This window comes from Cervus elaphus, chromosome 21 (genome assembly GCF_910594005.1).
Source record: "Cervus elaphus chromosome 21, mCerEla1.1, whole genome shotgun sequence".
NCBI classification, from domain to species: Eukaryota; Metazoa; Chordata; class Mammalia; order Artiodactyla; family Cervidae; genus Cervus; species Cervus elaphus.
In genome coordinates, this window is record NC_057835.1 from 52529514 (window position 1) to 52542850 (window position 13337).

Genomic DNA, 13337 nt, shown 5'->3' on the forward strand with positions numbered 1-13337 from the left:
AGACTGGCTGGCTACAGTCCATGGGGTTGCAAAGAGTCGTACTCAACTCAGCAACTAAAGAGCAGCAACAGAGGAGTATTCCAGACAGCAGTCAGTCTATCAGTAAATAGTATAAATGGTAAAATAAGTAACCATCTTTAATTTGCTAGCTTTTCCTCTTTAAAGGTTTTACTTATGTTGTAGTGAGAGCATATTTATATATTATTTATAATTTGCTGATGATATCATTATTCATTACATTGCTCAAATAAAACAAATATTCTGAGAGACCATGAAGAGAAGAGCACAGACAGAGAAGGCATGAGAATCACTCTTCAGCATCATTTGGAAGAGACAGAAACAGAAATAAATAAGCATAATATAAATCAATACAGATAATATTCAAGATATGTGCAAATGTAGTTGGAATTACAGAAAAAAATTTAAAGGAGTTTTGAGTGACATTGTAGGAGTAAGAATTGAGCTGAAGAGTAATATACTAGATGAATGGAAAGATAAAGGTCATCCCAGGAACATTAATCAGAAAGTTCAAAGACATAAATACATGAACAATCATGAAAAGGCCATATTTTAGAACTGTTAGAGGTGTGAGAAGTTTATAGAGAAAATAGAAAAGGGTTGAACATAAAACTCTAGAGAACACAACTAATTAAAGGTTAAGGAAGACAAGAAAAATGAAAAGGTTTTAAGAATAAGAAGAGAAATTTAGAAGAGTGTTACAGAAGTGTAAGAGAAAAATAAGGATATATATTTTAGGGAGAACATCTATTTAAATTTTTTCACTCCTTTTTCTAGGAAGTGAAGGAAAAATAAAAAGAAAGAAGCAAAACTTATGTTGGAGCAGAAGATGCATCAGAAAATGGCAGTCAAATGTTTATCAAAATAAGCCATCTCATCTGGAGAGTGAAGCCGTAGATGAAGCTATGTTTCTGTTCTCGCATAGAGCAAGGCTGAATAACTTTGTGCAAATGGACCCTTAGCTTATAGACTCCATACTTTGCAAAGATTACAGTCATTCTGTAACTTCCATCTTCACTACACTTATTTAGTTCATATGTTGAGGACTTCATATTTCAATAAAACCTTTAGCTTAATACCTTTTATCTGGTAAGAGAAGTGAAAGTCGCTCAGTCATGTCTGACTTTTTGTGACTCCATGGACTGTATAGTCCACTATATAGTCCAGACTGTATAGTCTGGCATGGAATTCTCCAGGCCAGAATACTGGAGTGGGTAGCCTTTCCTTTCCTCATTGCAGGCAGATTCTTTACCAGCTGAGCCAACAAGGAAGCCTTTATCTGGTAAGTGGTCAAAATGAACTAATCCTTGCTGTGTGTATTACAATAAAGGGAATGGTCATTTCCTTACTGTTTCTGTTGTTATTATTTCATTGATTTGAATTCTGTATTTACATAAAATATTATCAATTCCTTTAAGAATTAAGTTCCTTTCTTTGGGGTCATCTGCTATACACTGGAGAGCATTCATTTAGACCAGTAGTCCTAAAGACCAAGTCCCCATAACAGCAATGTGAAGTGAAGTGAAGTCGCTCAGTCGTGTCCGACTCTTTGAGACCCCATGGACTGTAGCCCACCAGGCTCCTCCATCCATGGAATTTTCTAGGCAAGCGTACTGGAGTGGGTTGCCATTTCCTTCTCCAGGGGATCTTCCTGACCCAGGGATTGAACCCGGGTTTCCCACATTGCAGGCAGACGCTTTACCATCTGAGCCACCAGGGCATCCAAGGACCTCACCCTGCATATACTGAATCAGAACCTCTGTATGTGAATGAAGTTCAGTAATCTGTGTTTCCACAAGCCATGATTAAATCTAAAGTTCTATGTCAGTAGAATAAAGTCATCCATTCCTCCATTAACTTTAACAATAATGACCTTTAATTAACTAAGATGTCAGAAGGAGAACATTGCCTTAGGCCAGGGGAATGGATGCCTTTTGACTGGGTGGAGTGGGGATTTGGAGTTTGAAAGCTCTAGATTCAAGCCCTAAACTTGGCCAACAGTATATCTGTTTCCCTTTGCATTTTCTCCACTTCTCTCTTGGGATATTCTACCCATCTCCCAGTGATATTGAAATAATTGAGGTAGTGAATATAGAATGCCAGGCATATAATGGCCAATAAATACTAGTTTCTTCCACATCATAGTCACTTTTATTGAGTAAAATTAAATTATACATTCTGCTTTTATTAATAGTTTCAGAAGAAACAGTCCTATGGGAACGATTTCAGCATCTATTTTACAACTATTGCTGATGACATTTTCCATTCTGTCATTCAAGGTCTCATATATAAAGTTTTATATGAGCAATGTCTTTATATGTTTGGATACAAAAAATAGAAAACTAATTGAAATATTAATCTAGAATATGTGATAGAATGTTTCTTCAAAATAAATTCATAGGTGTCAAATATTTGTGAATGACTTGTAACTAAATAAATTCAATAGAAAAAATAAAATTAAAACATGATGCAACTATGGGCAAAATCCACAATTTAAAGTATTCTTTGCATATAGACATTCCTATCTTTATAAAATGCTAATAATTAAATAGCTAAATTGTTACTTTTATTTTTATTTGCCAAACATCATTATTTTTCAAAGTTTTAATAGAGAAAAACAAAGATGCATACACTTATTAAGCACAATACATATATAATTTGCTAAGAATTATGAGAGAGCTAAAAAGCCTTTTAAAATAATAAATTTCAACATTTTTTATTTTAAGATAAAGAGACTTAGCTCCAAAAGGCTTAGGCCCTTGATCTAGGTCAATTATTTATTGTTAGAACTTAGCCTGGAAATAAACTCCCTGGTATGGTTTGGTCTCACTGAAGTTTTCTTCTTTGTTAGAATGAAACCTAAAAGAGCAATCTCACAATATATCTATTGTTTTATATTAAATGTAAATTTCAAAAAGGTAATTCATCAATTTTCCAAATTCCCTGCTTTTACTAAAATAAATCATAAGAGTGACATACAGCAAGTTGAAACCTTACAATTATTTCCTTTGCTTTCATAGCAGTTGAGTGCTCTGATCTGGGAAATATGAATTTATTTTTCCCCTGTTTTACTGAGGTATGATTCAAATATTTAATGAATGGGATATATTTAGGTTGAATAACATGATTTTCTAAGGTTTACAATGTGATTATTTAATATTACTTCCAAAATCATATACATTACATCCATCATCTCACATATTTACCATTTCTGTGTGCATGTGTGTGGTAAGAACACTTATGATCTATTTCCTTAGCAAACTTCAAGTATATACTACCATATTAACTACAGTCACTGTTCTGTATACCTGACCCCTGGACTTATTCATCTTATAACTGAAGGTTTGTACTCTTTCACCAGCATCTTCCCATTTTCACCACCCTCCAAACCCTAGGCAACCACTACCTGTGTCCTTCTTACATGCCCTTTTTAATGCCTCTTCCTTTATACCTGCATGTTTTCATAATCTTGGACAATACTTTCATATAAACAGCTTCTTCCTTAATTCTTACAACAAATGTATCTCTTTAGAAGAAATGGGAGTGTTTTCTGCTCTAATTTAGTCATGTTTCACACACACACATTCTCTGTGACACCTTCTTGAATCAGTTTCAGTCTTTTCAGTCCTAATTCTGATGTTCTCAAATAGAATTCTATAGCAAAATTGAAAGTACTGACTTCTGCTAATTTTTTTTCTTTTTTTTGTTTTTAAAAATATGGAACGCTTCACGAATTTGCGTGTAGACTTCTGCTAATTTTAATCAATTATAAAATTCAGGTTTTCTCAGTTGTAGGTTAGTGTTCATTTCTCGCTATTACACTAAACCTCAATAAAATGGGTTTCAGCTAATATGTTCAAAGTCTAGATAGTTTTGCAGTTGAATTTAGTAATTATATTTGTCAGTGACACCACACTGCTATTTAATATTTATGAAATCTTTTTTTTTTACACTGAGTAATGAAACATCACCCAATGCTGTAGCAAGATACAAAATTAACACACAGAAATCAGCTGCACTTCTTCACACTAACAATGAAATAATGGAAGGGAAGTATAAACAATCCTTTTTAAAATAGCAGCAAAAAATAAAATACTTAGGAATACACCAAGAAGGTAAAAGACTTGTAAGTTGAGAACTACACAACATTAATAAAGGAAATTGAAAATGATTCAAAAAAGTGGAAACAAATCCTATATTCTTTGATTGAAATAATTAATACTGATAAAATGACCATACTACTGAAAGCAATCTACAGATCTAATGTGATCCCTATAAAATTATCTATGATTTTCTTTTACAGAACTAAAACAAACAATCTTAAAATTTATATAAAACCATAAAAAGATTCAGAATTGCCAAAGCAATCCTTAGGAAAAAGAGCAAAGCCAGAGGCATAACCCTCCCAGACTTCAGACAATACAACAAAACTACAGTAATCCAAACAGCATGATATTAGCATAAAAACAGACATATGGAAAAAGGGAACATAACAGAAATCTCAGAAAGAAACCCACAAACCTATGGACAATTAATCTACAAAGGAGGCAGGTACAATAAGGAAAGTCTCTTCAGCAAGTGGTATTGGAAAAGTTGGACATCCGCATATAACTCAGTGAAGTTAGAACATATCTTCACATCACATACAAAAATAAACTCAACATGGTTTAAAGACTTAAATATAAGACATGGTACCATGAAACTCCAAAATATTATCTGACATAAATCATACCAAATGTTATCTTGGGTTTGTTTTCTTAGGTCAGTTTCCCCAGGCAATAGAAATATAAAATAAACTGCTGTTGCTAAGTCACTTCAGTCGTGTCCAACTCTGTGCAACCCCATAGATAGCAGCCCACCAGGCTCCCCCATCCCTGGGATTCTCCAGGCAAGAACACTGGAGTGGGTTGCCATTTCCTTCTCCAACGCAAGAAAGTGAAAAGTGAAAGTGAAGCCACTCAGTCATGTCCGACTCTTCACAACCCCATGGACTGCAGCCCACCAGGCTCTTCCATCCGTGGGATTTTCCAGTCAAGAGTACTGGAGTGGGCTGCCTTCGCCTTCTTCAATAAAATAAACTAATTGAAACTAATCAAATGTACAGGCTTCTGTACAGCAAAGGAAACCATAAACAAAACAAAAAGAAAACCTATGGACTGGGAGAAGATTTTGTAAATGATGCAACTGACAAGGACTTACTCTCCAAAACTTATCAATATTTCATGTGTATCAGTAACAAAACAAAAACAAATTAATCAGTTGAAAAATGGGCAAAAGACATAAATAGACACTTCTCCAAAGAAGACAAACATATAGACAATAGGTACATGAAATGGTGCTCATCATCACTAATTATTAGAGAAATGCAAATCTAAACTACAATGAGGTACCACCTCACACCAGTCAGAATGCCCATCATTATGAAGTCTATAAATAAAGAATGCTGGAGAGGTTATGGAGGAAAGGGAACCCTACTACATTTTTGGTGGGAATTTTAACTGGTAGAGCTATTATGGAAAACAGTACAGATGTTCTTCAAAAACTAAGAAAAGAGCTACCATATGATCTAACAATCCTACTCCTGGGCACATACCGAGACAAAACTGTAATTTGAAAAGATACAAGCACCCTCTATGTTCACATCATCACTATTTACAACAGCCAAGATGTGGAAACAAACTAAATGTCCATCAAATGATGCAAGCATAAAGAAGTAGTAGTATATAAATACAGTGGAGTATTACTCAGCCATAAAAAAGAATGAAATATTGCCATTTGTAGCAACATATATGGATTTAGAGATTGTCATCCTAATCAAATCAGAGAGAGAAAGAAAAATACCGTATGATATAACTTATATGTGAAATGTAAAATACAACTCAAATGAGCATATCTATGAAACAAACAAACAAAAAAGACTCACAGACATAGAGAACAGAATTTCACCTGCCAAGGGGGAGCAGTGGAGGCAGGTAGGAAAGATTTGGAGTTTGGGATTAGCAGATACAAACTAGTATAGGATGGATAAATACTGAAGTCCTACTGTCATAGGGACCATAATGGAAAATAATATGAAAAAGCAATATATATATCTCACTGATATCACTGTACTGTATAGCAGAAATTAACACAGCATTGCAAATCAAATATACTTCAATTAAACTTTAAAAAGCTATAAAATAATCACACTCATATATAAGATTATTAAGCTGTTTCCTTCTTTTACTGATATATTTGTTAGTTTCCAATAGTTAATCTGTTTAATCTCTTTAAATTAATGTTAGCATTAGGTCTGAAACATGGGCGATCTACTTCAGTTTGTCAGATCTCAAGTAAGACCTCTCAATATGCTCCACTAATATGCTTTCTTTATTTGAAACTAAACATTATTGTACAATATAATTTCTATTCTATCCTACTGATTCATATTACTACATTTGGATTATTATAAACTGCCTTTATAAAGATGATATATATTCCCTCAAATAGCAAATACATTTACAGAAGACAATGGAAGTATTTTGTTGGCTCAGCAAGTAGCCAAAAAAGTAATTTTCCTTTATATGAAGACTATTTCATATTTAGTTGTTTTCAAAAGTACCTTAATCAAAACATTTAATATGTGTTTGGAGAATCACCAGATATGGACATGCTTTGAATAATTCTGTGTAATCCCTAGAATTTTTTAAAATGAAGTGAATACAAAATGCCAAAAATAAAATACAAGGCAAATCAATTTACAAAGAAAGCTAAAATTCCCTTCATGTTAATCAGGGAAATACAAATCAAAATCACAGTGAGGTAATATTCTACATCTAGTCAGTTAGAAAAGATTCAGAAATCTAACTATAACAAATATTATAATAAATTAAACTTTAAAAAAGGTATAAATTTCCAGTTATAAGATAAATAAATTCTGGAGATGTAATGCACAGCATGGTAGTGATAGTTGATAGTACTGCATTGTACATTTGAAAGTTGCTGAGAGTAATTATAAAAACCTTCATCACAAGAAAAAAAGTTTTAAACCATTGAACAATGTTAACTAAATTTATTATAGTGATCATTCTGCAGTATACATAGCAAAATGCTATGTTATACATCTGAAACATAATATTATATGTCAATTATATCTCAAAAAAAGATAAAAAGAACAAAATTTTCAAAGGCCACTGGTTGACTGGATAAGATCTCTTACAGAATGTTGGTATGAGTTAAAAACTGTACAACCTTTGGAAAACAATTAGAATAATATTGGATATTGCCTACCATATAGCTCAGCAATTCCATTTTTAGGTACAAACCTCCTTGTGTGTATTCATCAGAGGACATATATGACAACATTCTTATAATTACTTTTATGATAGAAAAAATTACAAAATTTAATTATGAAATTATCATATGCATGCAACTATTATACAGCCATGAAAAATCAATGATTATTTATTTATTTTTATTAGGGGATAATTGCTTTACAGTGTTGTGGTGGTCTCTGCCACACATCATGGTGAATCAGTCATAATTATATATATATTCCCTCCGTCTTGAACCTCCCTCCCTCCTCTCATTCCAGCCCTCCATGTAATCACAGAATACCAAGCTGGGTTCCCTGTGTTACAGAGCAGCTTTCCGATAGTTATCTATTTTACACATGATAGTGGATACACGTCAATGCTACTTTCTCAATTTGTCCTAGCCTCTCCTTGCCTTGCTGTGCCCAGCAAACTGTTCTCTACCTCTGTGTCTCCATTTCTTCTGTTAAATATGTTCATCGGTACCATTTTTCTAGATTTCGTATGCATGCATTCATTTATGATACTTGTTTTTCTCTCTCTGACTTACTTCAGTCTGTATAACAAGCTCTAAGTTCATTCACCTCACTACAACTGACTTAGATTCATTCTTTTTTTTTCTTCATTTTTATTAGTTGGAGGCTAATTACTTCACTATTACCTATAGTGAAACAGTTTCATTCTTTTAAACAGCTGAGTAATATTCTATTGCATATATGTACCACAATTTCTTTATCCATTTGTCTGCTGATGGGCATCCAAGTTGATTCCATGTACTGGCTATTGTAAATAGTGGGGTGCATGTGTCTTTTAGAATTCTTGTTTTCTTGGAGTAAATGCTCAGTAGTGGGATTGCTGCATAATGATAAATAAATCAATCCAAGAAGAAGATTTAACAATCATAAATATATATGCACCCAACATAGGAGGTCCTGAACATACAAGGCAAATGTTAACAACTATAAAAGGGGAAATCAATAGTAAAACAGTGATGGTGGGAGACTTTTACATCCCACTTATGCCAATGGACAGATCATCCAGACAGAAAATAAGGGAAGCTTTAAATTGGCTTCCCTTGCGGTTCAGACAGTAAAGAATCTGCCTGCTATGCAGGAAACCCAGGTTCGATCTCTGGGTCAGGATGATCCTCTGGAGAAAGGAATGGCTACCCACTCCAGTATTCTTGCCTGGAGAATTCCATGGATGAGATGGACCAGCTGATATCTATATTTTATATTTTTCATATAAAAACAGTAGATTTCACTTTTTTCTCAAGTGCATATGGAACATTCTCCAGAACAGATCACATCTTGGGTCACAAATCAAGCCTTGATAAATTAAAAAAAAAAAAAAAAACTGTAGTAAGCATTTTTTCTGACCGTAATGCTATACAATCAAGCACATATCAACTATGGGGGAAAAAAAACTGTAAAAAACACAACCCCCTGGAGGCTAAACAATATGCTTATGAGTAGCAGAGAGGCCACTGAAGAAATCAAAGAGGAAACCAGAAAATACCTAGAAACAATGATTTTAAATGACACACAATAGTATAGATCAAATTTTATAACATAATATTTAGTGAAAAGGAGTCCCAATGGAAAGGATTTAGTTTTAGAGACTTTATATACAGTTTAAAAACAACAACAAAATACAATAAATACATATATCATGTAAACATATGTATGTGAGATAAATCTGAAAAAAGAACAAAATAGGGAAATGATAAAGGCAAATTTTAGACTAATGGTTACTATGAGAGAGATGGAAGGAGATGGTAAAAGTGAGCACACAAGTATATACAAATTATCAATTATGCTCTGGTTTGTGGTAAATAGGTACTCATTCTATAACTAAAAATAAAGCACAATGAAATGAAATGAAATAATACTATTCATGGAAAATGAGGATATCTTTCAGGAAAAAAGAGTTTTAACTGTCAATTCTGTACACCAGAAATTCTTAAAAAGAAAGTTTTTAAAGTATCATGAAGGTTTGTAAATTAGATTCTTAGTGATATTATTTCAGCAATTTATATGGTAACTATATGCCTTGATTGCATAATACTCTGAGGGATACTTGCTATAACAAGTTGGAAAAGACTCTGATAGATTCAATTAAAATATCCCCTTTAATATTGAAATGAAATGTGTGCTCCATTTGAAGTCATGTTCACAAAAGTACACCAGAAAGGTGAAATACTGGACCAGGTTGCTTTTATGTCACTGATAGATAAGCACAAACTGAGAAGACTGTTTCAGTGATGAAGTCTGAAATTTCATTTACAACAATATTGGATCAAGTGGAAATATAATCTAATGATATTTTCCAAATGTGATGCATGGGCTGACTTTTTCCTAAACCCTGATTTATTAACACAAATATTTACACAGTTGTCCTCTTGACTCCACTTTTAAAGCAAGTTGCTCAGTAGAATTTTTATGTTGCACTGATATAGGGATGCCCAGCTGACATTTATCGTGTCCCACCCTCTATCTTTTCCCTAGAATAGCTTCTAAGTCAGCCCCAGAGAAGATGCTGCTAAGATTTTTGCCCCTTTTAAAATTTCACCCTGGAGTCAGGTCAGAATAGTATAAATTATTCTAGTTGTAAAGTTTGGCTAATAGTGTATTTGAAGAGAGAGTACATTAAATGAGAATGAGAAATGACCTAATGGATTATAATCATCGATACTTTGGAATCAAATGGACCTTGGTTAAAATGCAGGCATTCTCTGTTATTGGCTGTATACCTTCAGAGTAATTATTTAATCACTCCAAGTTTCAGTCTGTACCTCTGTCAAATCTGACATTAATCATATCTACTTTTTATAACTATTGAAAGAGCAGTACAGCTATAATAAAGTATGTATATTAATAAGACACAGAAAAATTAATAAAGGTCTGTTTTGTTATTATCAAAATCAATTGACTCAATTTTTCAACAAAAGAGTATGTTGGAGGTGAGTATGTAGGAAAAATACTGTACTATGTCTATTACATATAATGTAGAAAGCAACTTATTCTTTTTCCTTCAGTTCTAAAAGTCTAGTGCAATCTAATATCTATCTCTCATCTATTTTAAATATTTGTTCCCATGTTCAGGTTGAACTCAGGCTCTAAAGACTACAGGGGATAGACAGAAAATGGGCATACTCTTTTTATTCTTTTGACTTACCATTTACCCCCATACTCTGTGCTGTCAAAGAATGAAGAGGTACAAAAAGGGGGGAAAGAGAAAAAAAAAAAAACAAAAAAACAAATACTATGTTGCAACATAGTATTTCTCTCTTGGCAGTCAAACACCATCATATATGGTAGCTTTCCCATGGTAGCTCTCCAAGTGCAATCTATATCCTCACCTCAAAAGCTTTTGTGGATTACTAAGAAACCCAGACTTTGGGACACTGGCATATTCTGTTTCCTAGTGATGTAGCTGATTATTCTCACTGCTATTTGCTCTTTCTTCCTCCCCCACCTCCAAAGACCCAACAATCTGGCTAACCACTCCAAACAAATTTTCTTTTTACTGTCACTACTACATCTTTTATACCCTTGGTTGAAAGTCCTTTAAAAAATGACTCGATTCAAAAAATAAATAAATAAATAACTCGATTCGACATTGATCTTTGGTATCTGTATCTTATGTTGGTATGTTGGTATCTGTATCTTTTGTTGGTATCTTTGCCGACAGGAAATAGGAATCTTTGCCATGCTCTCATGATGGGCTGCACTTTCATTGTAGTCTTCTCCCTTCTCACTGAAACTATGGATAGCTTTAGCCAGCCCTTGATTTTCAGACTTTTTAAAATATGACTAAGAGTCATTTCATGTAATTCACTCAGATTCAAGGAAACCAATGTCAAGCTGCCTTAAAACATCTCTGAATGTCACCTTATTTATTTTGAGCAAGGGTGAAGTTGCTCACTTCTTTCCCCACAGAGACATGCATTGGCTATGGAATGTACATAGTTGAGTCCTTGTAAGGAATCCCCACTAGTGTTATTTCTTGATCAATCTCCTTAGTTATTTTATAATTTTTACAAATGAGTGATGAACTCAAAGATATTTTATTATGTGTTACACTGTCTAATGCAAGTGATCTTGAACTTTTTATGGTCAATAGTCTAGAAAAATAAAAGTTACATTTAATATTCCATTGGATCCTTATTCAAAGTAGTTTAAATGACTTGATAAAATTATTTTATCAGTAAGTAGTAGACTCATGACCTGGCTACATATCTTTCAATAGAATAAGTCTTTAAATGCAACAGATATAGAAAGACATAGACATATACTGATATATTTCATGCAGATGGAGATAAATCTATCCCTCTCCTTGTATATATACATGAAAACCTTTTAATAAAACTGCATCCCATGCAGAAATGCAGTGACAAGAATTCATATAATTTCTCTGTATCTTTGCTGCATGATTTTTGAATAACTAAATTTATGATTCAGTGATATAAAAATTGAATTTCCATTAAGTATGTATTGATGGATCACATTTCCAAACATATTGAGTTATACATATGAATTCTTCTCTATACCTGTATCTGACTATAAAAAACAGAAGTAAACACTTTAGTGAATTTGTTCTCTATTCAGTTAAAGAAAACACAAAAGCAAGACTGGACTGGCTTTTCTTAAGTAGCATAAACTTGAAACAAGAATATCACAATAAATCTTAGTATTGGTAACATCTGATTTATTTTTAGATAATGCATTTCTTACCTAAGAATAACCTCATATGATTTACCTCTAGATTTTAACTTGTTAAATTGGGATTAGATACCTTACTTGCTAAGGACAGTATGAACTCAAACATTATTAAATACCAAACTATTCCCATTTGGTTAAGTGCCATTTAATCAGAGGAAAATATAATACAATAATGATGAGGATGGGAAAATAAAGCACTGTCATACTCTATACATGGTCTGTCTAGAGAAAAATCAGAGTACTCTTAAAATCAGTTCTGCACATCATAACATGCAATGAAAGTAAAGACTTTAGCAAGCATGCTCATCTCTTTGATTTACCAAGTTAAGTTTTTCCTGGGTTTCCCAGACTGATTGAAAATGGAATAGGAGCGATTCAAAACACAACAGATTTATTTTTTAACTTCCTATGGAGTTGACCTACAAGGTCTTCTAAAACTAACACCCAAAACAGATGTCCATATCATTATAGGGGACTGGAATGCAAAGGTAGGATGTCAAGACGTACCTGGAGTAACAGGCAAATTTGGCCTTGGAGTATGATGCGAAGCAGGTCAAAGGCTGACAGAGTTTTGCCAAGAGAAGGCACTAGACAGATCAAGCACTCTCTTCCAACAACATAAGAGAAGACTCTACACATGGACATCACCAGATGGTCAATTCTGAAATCAAATTGATTATATTCTTTCTAGCCAAAGATGGAGAAGCTCTATACAGTCAGCATAAATAAGACCAGGAGCTGACTGTGGCTCAGATCATGAACACTTTATTGCTCAATTCAGACTTAAATTGAAGAAAGTAGGGAAAACCACTAGGCAATTCAAGTATGACCTAAATCAAATCCCTTATGATTATACAATGGAAGTGACAAATAGATTAAAGGGATTAGATCTGATAGACAGAGTGCCTGAAGAACTATGGGTGGAGGTTTGTGGCACTGTACAGGAGGCGGTGATCAAGATGATCCCCATGGAAAATAAATGCAAAAAGGCAAAATGGTTGTCTGAGGAGGCCTAAAAATAGCTGAGAAAGGAAAGACATGAAAGGCAAAGGAGAACAAAAAAAATATACCCATTTGAATGCAGAGTTCCAAAGAATAGCAAGGAGAGATAAGAAAGCCTTCCTTCCTTGGTGATCAGTGCAAAGAAATAGAGGAAAACAACAGAATGGGAAAGACTAGAGATCTCTTCAAGACAATTAGAGATACCTAGAGAACATTGCATGCAAAGATGGGCACAATCAAGAACAGAAATGGTATGGACCTAACAGAAGCAGAAGATATTAAAAGGAGGTGGCAAGAATAC